The sequence below is a fragment of the Euprymna scolopes genome, chromosome 46, assembly GCF_053919585.1.
Source record: "Euprymna scolopes isolate OS-2025 chromosome 46, ASM5391958v1, whole genome shotgun sequence".
Classification (NCBI taxonomy): Eukaryota; Metazoa; Mollusca; class Cephalopoda; order Sepiida; family Sepiolidae; genus Euprymna; species Euprymna scolopes.
In genome coordinates this window covers 36694212-36713223 of record NC_136527.1, presented here as the reverse complement: position 1 = coordinate 36713223, position 19012 = coordinate 36694212, and positions in this window count along the sequence as shown.

Genomic DNA, 19012 nt, shown 5'->3' with positions numbered 1-19012 from the left:
GTAAACCCCACAGGGCATCACATGACTTGGAAAGTAAAAGAGACAAGAGTTTGATTCCTTGGTATAGCGTGAAGGTGCACACATGCAAACGCATGCATGACAGCTGGTAACAAATTCACAGGACGATGAGGTTAGTTTGTCATAATTGCTATTGTAAATGGAGAAATGTCAACTATTTAACAAACAGCTGTCGAGGGTGAGCACAAATAACAAGTCGTATATATAGCCAATGACAGCGGGATATACATTTCATTTGCTGCAGTTTTTGACCAGTTATTCTAATAAATATTAAGGGGACGAACTGTAAGCATATGACAAAGAAGGGTCCTATAAAGTTAAAGAAAACAAAAAATAAAACAAGAAGGTACGTGACATTCCATTTTTAATGCTCCTGTTTCTGCTAAAAACAACAACAAATATATATGTAATGATAATAAAATACAGATGTGCTCAAAATTTTAAGCTAATTTTTTTCTCTTTCGTGTTTCTTAGAGGGGTTACAGGATAGGAGAGTGAGGAAGGTTGTGATGAGACACAAGCCATAAGATCTTCAAGCTGCTTATCAGAAAGCTATAGCAGAAGTTAAATGGAAGATCTGGCTGACTGGAGACAGACGTCAAAGAGGAAACAAAGTAGAGAGTAGAGGACTAGGATTTAAAACCAAAGTAAAGAAAAAGCTATGTAGATAGTTAGGTTTTGCTGAACAAGGGCATACCAATGCACATAGAATTGATTAGAATTGAGGGGAAAAATATAGAGGAACAGAGGTGTCAGTAATAAATATGTGATACTAATGAACAATACCAACCAAGTGTAGAGTGGCTTGTGACATTACTGTGATTATTATGCTTGATGAACAAAAGAATTAAATCCCCGAAAGCATAAAAACTGTACACAGATCAGAGCGAGCATGAAGATTGAAAAACCAATTTACTTCTTATCACATAAACTTAGTGATATGCAGACAAGATGGTCGACTATAGAAAAAGAAGCATACACGATCCACTTAATAATTACACGATACACTATGCCCTTAATAAGTTGAATGAATATTTTCATAATATGAAGGGCAATATCCATACAAATCACATACCTCTAGAATATTTATTCAATATTAATATTAAACTCGCCTATACAGAATAGGAAAATACAGGGGTGGGCTTTGAAAGAGAAGGAAAATGTTTATGTGGATCTTTTGTTATGCATCGTTGGATTTGAGCAGCGACAGTGACGTTCCCTGGTAGAAATACACGGTAGGAATTACTTGGTAGGTGCGATAAACTAAGATCATTTTGATTCAATATAGTTTGTGCCATATAAGAAGGTTAAAGGCTCATCAGTATTGCACGAACATCATACGTTATTGGGTTTTTTATTTAATTGGGGAACAAGAGGCAGATAAGGAAATTTTTAGATTTAAAGATGCAGATGAACAAATAGAACAAAACCGTTTATGAATATATGACGAACAATTGTGAAGGTTATATCTACCACAGCATATGGTCACAATATATATATATATATATATATATATATATATATATATATATATATATATATATTAGTGACTTCCTTCAGTCTTGACAGACTATGGATACCCACCGTAATATATATATATATATATAGTAGTGACTTCCTTCAGTCTTGACAGACTATGGATACCCACCGTAATATATATATATACTAGTGACTTCCTTTAGTCTTGACAGACTATGGATACCCACCGTAATATACATATAGTAGTGACTTCCTTCAGTCTTGACAGACTATGGATACCCACCGTAGGGCTGCCTGATAAGAGTTGCACAATCTTCAACCACATCACTCCTGAGTCGACATTGTTTAATACTAGTGACAATAGGAGGTTCAAGACGACTGAAAACAATGATTGCATATTCTATATTTTCTCTTTTTCTCTTGTTCTTCCCGGTTGAAGAAAGCTGTTTAACCTTTGCAGGCATAAAGGGAGAGAAGAGAAATACATTTTGTTAATTTTTCATGATTTGAGGGGATATTTTTTGTGACGTGGAAACCAGAAACCATTTTGATGATTTTGCACATGTCAAAAAAAAATGATCAGCTTCTTCTCATGAGAAATGATGCCGTTTTTTAGTACATTTTTTTTAAAAATAGAAACAGTCTACAAGTGACCGTCAACCATTTTAGGTTTTCTTTCTTTCCTTTCTTTTTTGTTACATCACCAATTCTTTGAAGCATACACACACATGCTAGCCAAGTAAGTTACGATTTTTTTCCATACACAAATTCAGAACACCTACTTATGAAAGCTTCATTTATAATAACTTCCTTTTCATCTATCACAGGTAATGTCTTCAAAATACAAAATTATTTAATTTTATGTCATCTTCACTTTTCAAAACAGAATTAAAATTAAAGGGTCATATCACAATCCGGTAAGTAAATATGGAATTTCTATTATTGCAGGGAAAAACAAATTTTCACAAATGTTATTTTACAATGTTTGCACAATAAATAACACTCAAGATGAGAACAGTAGTCTTAATCTAAATAATACAAAGAATCATTCCTCATCTAAAAATTCAGAACCGTAATATTGTAATTTGTTTAAAATCATGATTATTTTTTAATTTAGTCAAAGTAGTAAGGTTTGTTAAATATATTTTTTAGAAAACTTAAAAATACAACATAAGTTTCTTTAATTATAAGAATTCTTTAAACAAACAAACAGAAAATTTGATAACTGCATTTCCAAATAAATTAACATGAAAACACTTTGGTATACTTACGTGTGTAAACAGTTTCTAATAAATCGATATCTCATGGGAGATCGATTTACAAGAACTTTGTATTAGAAACAGAGCACAACTTGAAAATTGTAAATATTGAATTTTTTTTATAATCTGGTTGATTAGTGACAAATACACAGGAGCATACCACTTCTATGCATGCGTCGAGCATTTTCTTTTTATTTTAAACTTTTTTTTTCATTGTAACCTATAAAGAAGTTGTTATGGTAAATGTCTAGAATCTTTACACCCCCCCCAAAAAAAAACTTTCACGATTACCACTTTTGGAAGTTTTCGGAGCTGCTGAAAACAAATATATGCTTTAACACTGGTGCAGAAAAATAATGTTCATGATATGAAAAATGTACTTTTTTAAAAAGTCGGGTATCACTTTTCATTATAGATTTAACGTAAAATGAGCACCTGCTTTATTGCCACCTAGTGAGTGGAGCTAAAAAAAATTTTTTCTAATTTCATCTTTCAATAAAGCCCGAGGACATAAAAGAGCAGAAAAAAGATAAAACTCTGTATGCAGATGTGTGTCATTCCTTATGTTATCAGTGGTGACCATTTCTGTATGTGCAAACATATGCATATTTTTACACAGAGTAAGTTTCTGATTAAGCAGTGTAATTCCTTATGTTATCAGTAGTGGCAAATTCTTTACATTGCAAAATATCCGAAAAATGACTTGTTTGCGACAAATATAATGGGATATTCGTTTTCAGCATACAAAAAAACTATAGAAATCGTCATGTTAAAGGTGATTGTTAAGGTCGAAAGTAAGTAAAAATTTACCAAAACCACTTTCAGGCAGCCTAACTCCAACCCCCAAAATTATCACTGTGTGGCCTGAAAGTGGGTGCTAGTGACTTCATTGATCTGCACTATTTTTTAAATAGTATTTCCAAGTTTAATTAAAGTTTTATGATATCTCTTTTTATTGAATTGCATGGTTAAAGTACTGAATAGGTACAAAACACCCTCCACTCTCCATGTCAAGAATGGCTTTCTACAAAAATAACATTATTATTTCAGCATGGATCAATAAGTGCACTAGTACCGCTCATTTTACATTAAATTTATATAAGAAAAAAAGTGATTCCCACATTTGGGAAAAGTAATTTCTTCATATCATGAAATCTAATTCTCTGCGCCACTTTTGAATTATATATTCGTTTTCAGCACACCCGAAAAACTATAAAAGTTTTTATTGTAAAGATTTTTTTTTTGCTTTACGTCAGATTCTAGACATTGAACGTTGTTTTTTATGATTAAGTATTTCAATACTTAATCATGATAAAATAAAAAATAAATTAATGATAATAATCCACTGAGAAAATTGAAAAAAATATGAAAACAAAAACCATTAAACAAAAAACAACATTAGTTAAAAATATTTAAAATTTATAAAATAGAAGTTTTTTATGTTTAAGTCAATATTGAAACCAAAAAACAATTGACAGCGAAAAAATGTTCAACAATAAATCAACATTTTCATTAGGATTATTCGCTTAGTAAATGTAGTTATCTCCCTTACATTTTTAACGTATTCTACAAATGCGCAAAAATTGATACTAAATTCATGTAGTAATACTTACGTTTTTGTTTTATAATCTGCTTTCGATTAACTTCAAAACAAGGGGGGGTTGTAAGCAAAATAAATATATATAAATATCGTTTATGAAAAATAAGTAGACTGTTATAAAGTTCATTCTTCTCTTAATAATCGCTGAAAATTTCGTACTGATCGGATAATTACCTGATTTTTTGGTAGATTTTTAAAAAGACGGTCCGTCAAAAATTACTTACCTGCCCCCCCCCCCCAGTTTTCGCTTAATAAATGTAGTTATCTCCCTTACATTTTTAACGTATTCTACAAATGCGCAAAAATTGATACTAAATTCATGTAGTAATACTTACGTTTTTGTTTTATAATCTGCTTTCGATTAACTTTATCTGCTTAGGAAACGATTTTTCAAATACGATTGCCTTTACAAGCTCAAGTTAACATTCAAGATGACGAACGGAAGAGCAAGTTCGCAGAAAACAAAATTGAAGAGAGAGAGAGAGAAAAAAAAAGGAAACTATTTCGAAATAGAGCCGATTTATTTGGTGAATATCGCGGATAAAATTAATATTATTTTATTTAACATTTTAATATTTACATGAGAGAGAACAGATTACAAGTTTCATCTTTATTAATTCTCTAATTCGTTGCACGTGGAATTTAATGGCGGAAACTGATAGATTTTTAAAGCCGCCTTTTCGTATTTTTATTGACTTATTATTTTTTATTTTTTTAGACTCTTCTATGATATTTTGTATTGTGTTTGAAACATTTAAGCCTAGAGTAAATCTGGTGCTTGTGCAGTTTACTAAACACATTGAAAACGAAGATATTGAAAAAGAGCCATAGTTCTATACGGGGGAAAAAACACGTGAAATGTTTTTACGGCATCGTTAGAAACTTAAACTTAACTTGGGGGGGCAGGTAAGTACTTTTTGATGGACCGTCTTTTTTAAAATCTACCAAAAATCAGGTAATTATCCGATCACTACGAAATTTTCAGCGATTATTAAGAGAAGAATGAACTTTATAACAGTCTACTTATTTTTCATAAACGATATTTATATATATATATATATATATTACTTACAACCTCCCCTTGTTTTGAGATGGTACAAATATGCTTAAAATAATCATCTGAAACTGAACAAAACATATTATGTTGTTATAAGGGACGGGATTATAGATTTAAAAAAAAATGGTTTGCATACCTTATTTTGACGTCTTAATATCAGAACTTCGATTGTGTTTAATTATCCCGCTTTTGAGTTTTGAAGTGTGAAATTCGGTGAATATGTTAAGTAAAATAATTAATTTAAGTTAAGCAAAACAAAAAAAAAAAATTTTAATTTATACGAAAAAAGCCATTTTAAAATCTTTGATAAATGAATTAATAATTTTTTTTAGCGAGCCGAATAATACATGACCATTATTAAGCAGGGCATGCTTTGAAGAATCGATACAAAAAAAATCGATAAATATTGTGCCCTTTGTGTTAAAAATAGCATCATTTTTTCGATCCCGTTTGAAAACGTTTGCTGCCTTTCGACTACGGTGGACCAAACGCGCTGAAATATTTTTTTTATTCTGCTTTAAATTGCCCCTCCCCCATTTTGGGGAGCCTGGCCCCCACACACATACACATTAAAACCAAACTCATACAAATGGTCACCCATCTGGTACTGGCCAGCCTCAGTGTTAATAATACATTGAAATTTTCGTCACTGAAAAATAAGTTTTTTTGCCATTTTGGTCTTCCATTGTTTGCTTTTTATCGAATACAAACGTAAACAGTGTCGATCTAGACTCCAGATCGACTCGAAGTAACTGGTTGCCTATATGAATAAGTGGAATTATTTGAAATCCAGGTACTTATATTATAATATTTTTGCATATTCTCATAGAAAATCATCCTAAATCTTAGTTAGACAACAAATAAATAAATGAATTATTTCAAAAACCTTTTTTAAAAAATATGTATGTACGTTTTTTTGTGCAAGACAAAAAATGTCAATTGTTAACTTTTTGGGAAAATTTAACATTTAAACTTTAATTAAAAATAGTAGAAAAAGTTTTACATTATTCTGTTTTCTATATGATAAAATTCAGGGTTTTATCTTTCTGGAAAAAAAAAGTTACTCAGAAATAAATGGATTTTAATAAATGTAATTTCGTTTTAAAAAACAACAACAACTTGATTTTGCGGCCATTTTTGGCGGTGCCTAATTTTGATTAACACAAATTGTTGTGCGTCTTTTTCCAACCATTTTTATTGAAATATCTTAAAAGAAAATATATTGTAGTAGGATATCAGACATTATACATATTTACTGAATATTACGAAATTAAAATTGAACATAATGAAGTAACATAAAATCCAACCATCTTATTTATTTTTGTGCGATTTATTTGGTAAATGGTGAGAAATAGTAAAATAAATAAATTTATTTATTTTTAGTAATGAAAACTACATTTTTTTAAAAATATACAGAATAAATCTGTAAAATTTTTACAATAAATGAGAAACAATAAATTTTAAATAAATATTTACAGCATCTAATTTTACTTACCACGAGGTTAAACTTAGACAAGGTCAGTTTTTCATATAGGAAAAAGCTGAAAGACCATTGGAGAAAAAAAAAATTGCCTTAGTCTAGAAGGATTTCCTTTTCATTGACTAACGTCAGAACTTTGAATTTTAAACAATGAAAAACAACTTTTAAATAAAAAAAAATACAACCTCTTTTTTAAGTAATTAAGTCAGCAATATTAACTTATAATAAAATTACATTGTGTCACATACAGGGGGTAATTTCGTGGTGGAGGTGCCTACTTTCGGTTTGTCTTCCCACGAGGTTAAACATTGAAAATCTACAGAAAAAAAATTAAAACAGAAATATTTAAAAATTTTCTTTAAAATAATTAAGTCTATTTAAAATTTTTAAAAATACATGTAATTAGAATGTTGTGCAACTTATATATAAACAGAAAACTGAATGAATCCACGTGGAAATCACTGTGAATGTAAACAACAATTATTAATGAAAAAAGTGTCTTTATTTACTTAAGTTTTCAGTTAAATGTAGGCACCGCCAAAAATGGCCGAAAAATGAAGTTGTTTTTTAAAACGGAATTACATTTATTAAAAACCATGATTTCTGAGTAACTTTTTTTTCCAGAAAGATAAAATTCTGAATTTTATCATATAGAAAGCTGAATAATGTAAAACTTTTTCTACTATTTTTAATTAAATTTTAAATGTTAAAATTTCACCAAAAGTTAACAATTGACATTTTTTGTCTTGCACAAAAAGCATGTATAAATATTTTTAAAAAAAGGTTTTTGAAAGAACTACGTTGTTTATTTTTAGTCTAACTAAGATTTAGGGTGATTTTCTATGAATATATGCAAAAATATTATAATATAAGTACCTGGATTTCAAATAATTCCACTTATTCATATAGGCAACCAGTTACTTCGCGTCCATATAGAGTCCAGATCGAGAATATTTACGTTTGTGTTTAATAAAAAGCAAACTATGGAAGACCAAACAGGCCAAAAAAAACTTATTTTTCAGTGACGAAAATTTCAATGTATTATTAACGCTGAGGCTGGCCAGTACCAGATGGGTGACCATTTGTATGAGTTTGGTTTTTAATGTGTATGTGTGGGGGTTAGGCTCCCAAAGATGGGGGGGGGAAAGCAGAATATAAATTAAAATTGACCCAGTCTAGAAAGATTTCTCCGTCATTGAACGAGGAAGAACTGTAGGTTTTTTTTTACTACATAAGCAACCCCGAGGTGTGTGTGTGGGGGGGGAGGGGGCTGGTAAGGCTCCCCCAAATGGGGGAGTGGAATTCAAAGCAGAATAAAAATTAAACTAAACTACATAAGCAACCCTGATGCTAGCCAGTACCAGATGGGTGACCATTTTGATGAGTTTGCTTTTTAATGTGTATGCGTGTGGGGGGGGGGGGCTCAGGCTCCCCAAGATGGAGGAGGGAATTTAAAACAGAATAAAAACTAAACTACATAAGCAACCCTGAGGCTGGCCAGTACCAGATGGGTGACCATTTTGATGAGTTTGGTTTTTAATGTGTATGTGTGGGGGTTAGGCTCCCAAAAATGGGGGGGGGGGGTAAAGCAGAATAAAAATTAAAATTGAAATGAAATGCAATGAAAAGAGAAACGTCTCGTTTCTATGTGAGTGTTGACCAACATAAATTGTACTGATTCACGCTTGCACCGGTTTTGGCAGTCATGAAGATCCAACAAAATTATTTCAGCGCGTATGGTCCACCGTAGTCGAAAGGCGGCAAACGTTATCAAATGGGATCGAAAAACTGATGATATTTTTTAACAAAGGGCACAATATTTATCGATTTTTTTTGTATCGATTCTTCAAAGAATTCCCTGTTTAATAATGGTCATGCATTATTCGGCTCGCTAAAAAAACATTATTAATTTATTTATCAAAGATTTTAAAATGGCTTTTCTCGTATAAATATTTAAAAATTTTTTTTTTTTTTTGCTTAGCTTAAATTAATTATTTTACTTAACATAATCACCGAATTTCACACTCCAAAAGTCAAAAGCGGAATAATTAAACACAATCAAAGTTCTGATATTCAGACGTCAAAATAAGGTATGTAAACAAGTGTTTTTTTTGTTGCTTTTTTATCTATAATCCTGTCCCTTACAACAACGGAATATGTTTTGTTTAGTTTCAGATGATTATTTAAAGCATATTTGTTCCCACTTCAAAACAAGGGGGGGTTGTAAGCAAAATAAATATATATAAATATCGTTTATGAAAAATAAGTAGACTGTTATAAAGTTCATTCTTCTCTTAATAATCGCTGAAAATTTCGTATTGATTGGATAATTACCTGATTTTTGGTAGATTTTTAAAAAGACGGTCCGTCAAAAAGTACTTACCTGCCCCCCCCCCCCAGTTTTGGCGGTGCCTAGTTAAATTGCTTGAAAACCAAACGAAAACTCTCCGCTATTTTTACTTGAAAACAACTTACAAGTTTTTTATTAAATATGCATATAAAAATATTAATTTAAAAATGAAATGTATTGAAAGGTTTTACACGTGTTCGAACGGCAATATTTAGACGTAATATAAACAATATCAAAGGGAGATAATTCCGTATCGCGAGAATTTCACCGTTTTTTTAAATTGGAATTTGTATTTTAAAATATATATTTTATAGTATTTTTTTTTATTAACTATTATTCTATTTTTAGAAGACGAGCATGAATATTTCTTATAAAAATATAGTTTTACATCTAAATATTGCATTTGTTTTAATGCCTAGTCTAAATTTTACCGACTGACTGACATCGTTTGATAACACCGTTATCGTAGTAGAATCGTTAATTATTTCCTCATTTAAAGTCATTTCCTCAAATATAAACACAAATTAAGGGGAAAAGATATCATGTTTTTCTGGTAAATTGCATCTTTCCCAACCCACGGCCTATTACAATTCCAAAATCGACCTACCCTAATGTTCATTAGGATTATTCGTTTAGTAAATGTAGTTATCTCCCTTACATTTTTAACGTATTCTACAAATGCGCAAAAATTGATACTAAATTCATGTGGTAATACTTACGTTTTTGTTTTATAATCTGCTTTCGATTAACTTTATCTGCTTTTATAAAGGAAACGATTTTTCAAATGTGATTGACTTTACCACCTCAACTTTACATTCAAAATGACGAACGGAAGAGCAAGTTCGCAGAAAACAAAATTGAAGATAGAGAAAAAGAAAAGGAAACTATTTCGAAATAGAGCCGATCTATTTGGTGAATATCGCGGATAAAATTAATATTACTTTATTTAACATTTTAATATTTACACGAGAGAGAACAGATTACAAGTTTCATCTTTATTAATTCTCTAATTCGTTGCACGTGGAATTTAATGGCGGAAACTGATAGTTTTTAAATCCGCCTTTTCGTATTTTTATTTACTTATTATTTTTTATTTTTTTAGACTCTTCTTTTTTGTATTGTGTTCGAAACATTTAAGCCTAGAGTAAATCTGGTGCTTGTGCAGTTTACTAAACACATTGAAAACGAAGATATTGAAAAAGAGCCATAGTTCTATACGGGGGAAAAATACACGTGAAATGTTTTTACGGCATCGTTAGAAACTTAAACTTAACTTGAAAGATTAATATTAGTTTTTGTGGACTATTTCAGAGATAATTAATGAAGTAAAATCTTTAAATATTGATTAAAAAAAAAACACCTTGTTTGTGCAAAAAAAATTAATTTAGCCCCCCCCCCCTCCGCAAATGCCAGTACAATCAATCAACACATCCGTAATTAAAAAAAAAATTGCTCATTATTAAAAATAAGGTACTCATGCAGGCACTTATTGATCCGTGCTGAAATATTAACGTTATTATTTTAAAAGCCATTCTTAGCACAGGGAGTGGAAGGTGTTTTGTACTTATTCTGTACTTTAACATTACAATTGAATTAAAAAAAAAAACAAGTGCATTACCACCAAAATTTTTATTGTTAACATCTACAATGTTTTTTTTTTATATATAAAAAAGCAAATAGGTATTTGTTTCATTCTCTTTTCATGTGGATTAATGAAAACAACACAACTTTTACACTTGGTTTACTGCCATTTAATTTATTTCTCGCGCCGTTATCTACAATACAAGTCTGTCACCGCTAAGGGGCGTTACTCTACCGGTGTAACCTGAGATTAGTTCCTCATGCAACATCTTCCCCTTTTTAAGAACAACAACAAAGAATAAGAGATCCACTAACAAAAACACAAAATAACTAAAATACAAACAAACACAAAACAAAAAAAACACATTGCTTTGTCCTTGTGACCTAGGCCTTCACTGGGCTGACTACCCTCCGGCCTAACTTGGATTACTCTGCCCTTTTCACTTGGACTCAATTAGTTCGTATAGTCTTTGAATCTAGCCGGATTCCTTACTAGTCTCCCTGAACGTGTCATCTTCATTCCTTCAGTATTTTGGTTTGCTCGGATGGTGTCGCCGGCCTCATTCCTTCTCTTCTATTACTTTCAAGCCGAGGTGTTTGCGAATTACAAACCCCTTCTTTACTTGGTGGTTCAGTTATTGGTGCCTCCTCGCTTGGCTTTTGGTATGACTGAGGGATCAATGATGGTGATGGGAGTGCTTCTGCTGTTTTTTGAAAATCCACCCTATTACGTCGGAGCAACTCCCCATCAACTTTGACATGGTATGACCTCTCATCCAGTCTCTGCCACATAACTGCCTTCGTCCACTCTCGCTGACCTTTTATGTCTGATTTATTACGTACCACATCTCCATGTTACACTGGCTGAAGTGGTTTTACTTTCCGGTTGAAAAAAATGCTTTTGCTTTCTGCTGTCCCACTTAACTGTTTTGCTTAGATTTTTGTGTAGTTCTGGTCTGAGTAGGTCCTCTTCAGTTGGAAGAAGTGTCTTTGTTCTTCTTGACATTAGCTTCTGTGCCGGTGATAAGTGACCCTTGGCTGGCGTATTCCTGTGCTCCAGCATCGCTAGGTATGGATCATCCTTATCTTCCATTGATTCCCGGAAAAGGTTCTTTGCCATATTTACAGCAGATTGTACTTTTCCATTTGCCTTGCTATTGTAAGGACTGACAGGTGAATGTGCAAAACACCACTTTCTTGCAAAGGTGGAGAATTCTTGACTACTAAATCGTGATCCATTATCAGTGACCACCTGATCTGGTATCCCATGTCGTGCAAAATGGTGCTTAAGCTTAGTGATCACCGTTCTAGTTTGTGTAGTCGGGAGATGGTCAATTTCCCAGAAATTACTCATATAATCAATGGTGCAGCTAAAGTGATCTACTCCTACTTTTGCCCAGGGTCTCTCCGGAATTTCATGAACCATTAAAGACTCTGCAGGATTGGCTACCTCATATTTCCAGCCGGTTGGGCATTTTGAGACAAAGTCTCTGATGCCACTATTCATATTTGGCCAGTACAAGCATTCTCTTGCTCTTCTGCAGCATCCTTCGACCCCTAGGTGTGTGGAATGCAATTTTTCTTTTAACACTGCCCGCTGTGTTGTTGGTACTATTGCTCGGTTTCCTCTGAATATTAATCCATCTTATACCGTCATTTCATTCCGCATGCTGAAATATAGTTTCACCTCTGGGTCAAGATGTACTTTGTCTTCTGGCCATCCTTCCACAATTACTTGCTGTAACATCTGCATACATCTGTCTTCTTTTGTGCCTGAGCGCAATTCGAGCAACCTTCCCTCTGTCACTAGAATATATTCTGTTTCCTGAACATCATCATCATCATTATCCTCGATACATTCATTGCTCACTCCATGAATGTATGCCCTTGATATGTCTGCTAGGAACATCTTCTTACCAGGATGGTATAAAACAATCACATTGTAAACTTGCAATCGCATTAACATATTTTGCAGTCGCTTTGGACATTTCCCCAGTTCCTTTTTCATTATTGCTTCTAATGGTTTATGATCAGTCAGTACTGTAACCTGTTGACCAAATGTGTATTGGTGAAACCGTTCACAGGCATAAACCACTGCCAATAGTTCTTTCTCAATCTGTGCATATCGGGTTTCCATGTCTGTAAGTGCTCGGCTAATATATGCTAAGGGTTGACCTTCTTGTAGCAATGCAGCCCCCATTCCTTTCTCACTTGCATCACACTGAACGACCAATGGTTTGTTGGGGTCATAGTATCTCAATACTGGTGTTTCACTCACCAACTTTTTGATTTTCTCAAAAGCTTCTTCATGGATCTGAGACCACGTCCATGGCACATCCGCCTTTGTTAAGTTGCGAATTGGAGCCATCACGTCAGAGATGTGGGGCAGAAACTTTGCCAAATAATTCACAAATCCTCCCAATCGTTGCACTCCCTTAATGTCTGTTGGCTGCGGCATATCTTTTATGGCTTTTATTTTCTCAGGATCTGGAAGTAAATCCTCACTGATTATCCTGTGACCCAGGAATGGTACAGATGTTTACCGTAAATTCATTTTCTCAGCATTCAATCGCATCTAACGATCACATCTTTGCAATAGCCTTCTGAGTTTTCTATCATGGTCCTCTGTTGCTTCTTCCATCATTTTACCAATCCCAACCACCAGAAGATCGTCTGCTTTGTTGATGATTCCTTTCAAATCGGCCACATTATTATATAGTTCTCTTTGAAATATTTCCGGGGCTGGAGCAATTCCAAATAGTAAAACCTTCCATCGAAGGCGACCATATGGAGTGGCAAAAGTGGTCAAGCGACTGCTGGCTTCATCTAACTTCATGTGCCAAAATCCTCCCTAAGATCATGAGTTGAGAAAACTTTGCTATTAGCAAGTTATGGAAGGAGATCGTACAGTACTCGTAACTGAAAATGCTCCCGTTTAAGAGCCTTATTTAATAGTCTGGGGTCAATACATATCCGTAACTTTCCATATTTTATTACCAGTGATAAGGCACTTACCTATGGTGTTGGCTCGTTCACTGGTTCAATTACCTTCTTTTTTACCAGTCTTTCTAATTCTGCTTTCACTTTTGCCTTGATAGACACTGGTATTTTTCGAGCCGCTGCAACATGTGGTGTTACGTTGGAATTCACCTCCAGGTAACGTACTCAATTCATCCTGGAATACAACCTGAAATTCGGATATGATGCTCTGCGGGTGCTGGCTGCTGTCTTTTTGAGATATGTTTGCAACCCTCTTAAATTTGTCATTGTTCACACTAATGAGTGCCATTTGCTGGATGGCATTCACTCTCAGTAGTGGATGGAAGTCTTCCTTTACAATGACAAACTTCACTGCATACTTGAGTCCGGTTTTTGGGTTTATCATTTTTATCCGACGTTCTCCTAACAGTTTCATTTGTGACCAGTTCCACATGACAAGGGTCTTATTAGACTACTCAAGCGTTTTTCCCGCCACGTTTCTCGTTCAAGATGTTCACTGAGGCTCCACTATCTATCAGAAAAAAACACACTGTCCACGTGTTCATAGTCTGAACCATCACTACTGCTATCGCTATCATCTTGTTTTCCAACAAACCGAATATTCTTTTTCCTTGATTTGCATCTTTTTTCAAAGCGGTGCTTTCCATTGCATTTGAAACACATCTTCCCAAATGCTGGACAAAACTTTTCCGGGTTCATGTCGCAATGCACACGCCCTACACCCTCTGTTACTTTCTGTGGTTGTTGGCCTTCCCTTAGGTTTCAAGTCTACTACTAGAATTCTAGACTGTAGCGTTGCATTTTCCGATAGTTTGCATATGTCTTTGCATCTCTATAAGCCCAACTATCTCATTTTAAGCAGTTCCGCTTGGGTGTGGGGGTTGTGTACTCCAAGGATTATCTGGTCTCGTAGTATGGAAGAGACGCAATTCTCACAGAAATAGCATGTCTTTATCAACGTACGGAGTGCCGTGATAAATGCTTCCACTGTTTCACCTTTTGCCTGCTTTCATGTGTCGAAGATATATCGTTCGTATGTCTCATTAATTTCTCCAATGGCATACTTATCGAACGCTTGGAGAATTTCATTGGGTGTTCTCTCTTCTTCCGGAGTCAGAAATTGAAACCCATAACATACTTTTAACGCTTCGTCTCCAAGTGTATGCAGCAACACCACCATTTGGTATGGTACGGGTTGTCTCGCTAGATACGGGATGATAGCATATTTATTCCATCTTAATTTAAACAGCTTCCATTTCGCTGAAAGATTTTTTACCATACACAGGGGTTGTGGGGTCGTATCCTCGTCACTGGTCTATTTATCTCTTCCATGTTTAGGTCGCATGCTTTCTTTCTCATGCAACAGTAAAAACTTATCACTTTAACAAAACAATAAAATATATATAAAGAACATGTTACAGAAGGTAAAGTTTTCTTTGTTTTGTGCGTAAACATGGTCGAAAGTTGGTACAACCTTTACAAAAACTTATTTTAGACTGACGACCTCTTCTTGGAACTTCAGCGACGAATTTTCCTTCTTCTTTGAAATATTCTAGGATTTTCACGTCCTAAAGTTTCTCTTGGGGTTTAAGAAAATCTTTCTTTAAAGTAATATTTCTGAGAAATAATTTAATTTCTTACCATTTTAATGGTTCTCTACCATTAAATAAAGAAGGAAAATACAAAAATACGTTGATGATAACATAAAATTGCTATATTCTTATCGAGTTGATTTATTTATTGGCTAATTTAATTTAACCAAATTAATTAAAACAAAACAAAATGCAAAACGTTAACACAATCGTATTGGACTGATGGATTTTTACTTAAAGTTAAACTATAACAAGACTATCATAAGTAACGGATAAATTTTAAAATTACTAAAGTTAAATTACATAATCATAACTTTCAGATGCCAGGTTGATTATCATTTTTGTCATCTATTTTAACTTACTTTGAACGTTTCCTTGTCCGGCTAGTTGTAATATCTCGCAAAAAATCGTTGTCGAAATTCGGCCAGGCTTCCTTGTTGTTGACAGGAGGTGAAACTTAAACTTGGAATGTTTGGGAATTAGAGTATGACCCTGGCCCTGCTCTTCCTTTCCAAGGTCTTACACCAGCACATTGGCGGATTCTTTGGTTTTTGCTTTCATTGGTTGAGGTTGTATTTCTATTTGTTGTAAACATAAACTCCGCATGCGACACACGTATACGGCAAACTTGTCATACAAAAATCAGTAATTTAAAGCATCGTGCGATTCACACAAAATCCTCACTTCGTTAATCCTTCATTATGAAAACAATTATGTTGGAACAATTTAAATTAATATTCCTCACACATGAACCAAATGTTCATTATGTTTTATAAATTTATGGGCATCTTACAATTGGTGACACCGCCAGGAATTCGGAATCTGATGGACGCTAAGACGGAATACGGACCCTTCATTTCAATATAACATCGCTAAAATATAGCGACGGCGAACATTTTCTTTATTTAATAAATCATAACACACTTATACAAAATACACATTTCAATTCTCGTGCTATTCTCACAAAATGCTCACTTCATTAATATTAATCCTTCATTATAAACATTCAACGCAAGAAAACAATAATGTTGGAAAAATTTAAATTAATATTCCTCAGATATGAACCAACTGTTTATTATGTTATATAAATTTATGGACATCTTACAATTGGTGACTGCCGTGAATTCGGAATCTGATGCACGCTAAGACAGAATACAGATCACTTTTAAGTCACAATTGATTAAACGAAAGTCGGATTCACAACAAAAGCGCCTCTGTTAAGTCCCCAAAGAAAAGGAGCAAGGTGATAGGAAGCTGGCTCAACGTGGAGTCCAAATCGTGCCTACTCGGGAGACGACACTGGTCAAAGGCTTGCTAACAAAATAATGGAGGTCACAGTGTCAATCCTCCAGTCGACCAAACTCCATCCCCGATCATCTCTCTTACTAAGACTGAATCGATGAAGACAACAAGGACATCTAAGAAATGCTTAAGATCAAGCTAAACTCATACAGAAGTTGAGCAGTCAGATGCGGAATCTAATCACGAGGCAGCATACACCATATTGTCGATAACAGGACGATTTTTGTCGCCGACGTTCTGAGAGTCGAAACAGGTAATCTCGTCGAGGGTACAGACAGCGATGTTACATAATTATGCTTGTTTCGTCGGCGTTATTGCGCAAAATACTGTGAGATACCGAAAGCGCTGTGCATTTACATGAGCATCTAAATCAACAGAAAACAGCACGGCCAGGCGGCACATGCTACTGAGACTCCTGGCTGGCTTTGTATGCGTCGCACTTTCTACGTCACTGACAGAAATTAAGGTATACATTTTCTCACCGATACAAGAGCTGAAGTGAGCATTATCACAAGCAAACTAATTAAGAAACGACAAACACAGACACCGATCTTTTTACAAGCCGCGAACCCCTCCCCTTATTCCAACGCACATTTCGATGGATATTTACAGTGGCAAAGCTCACATTCACAATTCTAGGGGAAGCTTTTCTACACTGTTTTATTATATTTGTCGACGTCAAGTGCAGGAGAATAATACATAACAATAGCAGACTGTCAATGAAATATGTGAATAATCAGCGAAAAAATGTCCAGTCGTATTAAAAAAACATGGAAGACGCATACACTAAAATACTTCAACGTTTAACAAACATTACGCAATACGGACGATACTGTTAAATATGATGTTACACATCATATACAGACTCCGGGTCCGACAGTAAACGCAGGAGAATGCAGACTCCGACACAATTTCTTAAAAGACAGCAAAACAAGAGTTCCAACACATGCTGGATTTAGGCATCATTCATCCATCTCAAAGCAACCGTTCGTCACCGCTCACCATTGTTTCCAAGAAGACATTGGGTTAATTGCGCCTTTGTAGGGATTATAATAAAATATTTGTTTTGTGTTAATTAGATGCTTGGTTTGTCCTGTGTCCTTTTGTCCCGTATGCTTCTGTCCAATCTCCTAGCTAGAATTGGCAAAGTTTACAAGATGTTATCGAAAAGTACGCTTACAAAAAAAAAAATTTTGATAATTTCAAACTCGTAGTCTCAGATGAATTAGACAGTGACAAAATTTATGAACCCAAACCTTTCGCATCATATGCGACAACATGTGTTGATTAATTTCGTCGGTTAATATGTCTGCATTTATTCAGATGAGTGTGGCATTAAGAGGATTAGTAGATTCAAAACTTTTCACACCCATAAACGACAACATGTGTTGATTAATTTCGACTTCGAATGCGGTTAATATGTCTGTATTTGTTCAGATAAATTGAGCATTAAGAGGATTAGTAGATTAAAAACTTTTCACACCCATAAACGACAGCATGTGTTGATTAATTTCGTCTTCGAATACGGTTAATATGTCTGTATTTGTTCAGATGAATTGAGCATTAAGAGGATTAGTAGATTCAAAACTTTTCACACCCATAAACGACAACATGTGTTGATTAATTTCGTCTTCGAATACGGTTAATATGTCTGCATTTGTTCAGAGGAATTGAGCATTAAGAGGATTAGTAGATTAAAAACTTTTCACACCCATAAACGACAACATGTGTTGATTAATTTCGTCTTCGAATACGGTTAATATGTTTGTATTTGTTCAGATGAATTGAGCATTAAGAGGATTAGTAGATTAAAACTTTTCACACCCATAAACGACAACATGTGTTGATTAATTTCGTCTTCGAATACGGTTAATATGTCTGTATTTGTTCAGATGAATTGAGCATTAAGAGGATTAGTAGATTAAAAACTTTTCACACCCATAAACGACAACATGTGTTGATTAATTTCGTCTTCGAATACGGTTAATATGTATTTGTTCAGATGAATTGAGCATTAAGAGGATTAGTAGATTAAAAACTTTTCACACCCATAACCGACATGTGTTGATTAATTTCGTCTTCGAATACGGTTAATATGTCTGTATTTGTTCAGATGAATTGAGCATTAAGAGGATTAGTAGATTAAAAACTTTTCACACCCATAAACGACAACATGTGTTGATTAATTTCGTCTTCGAATACGGTTAATATGTCTGTATTTGTTCAGATGAATTGAGCATTAAGAGGATTAGTAGATTAAAAACTTTTCACACCCATAAACGACAACATGTGTT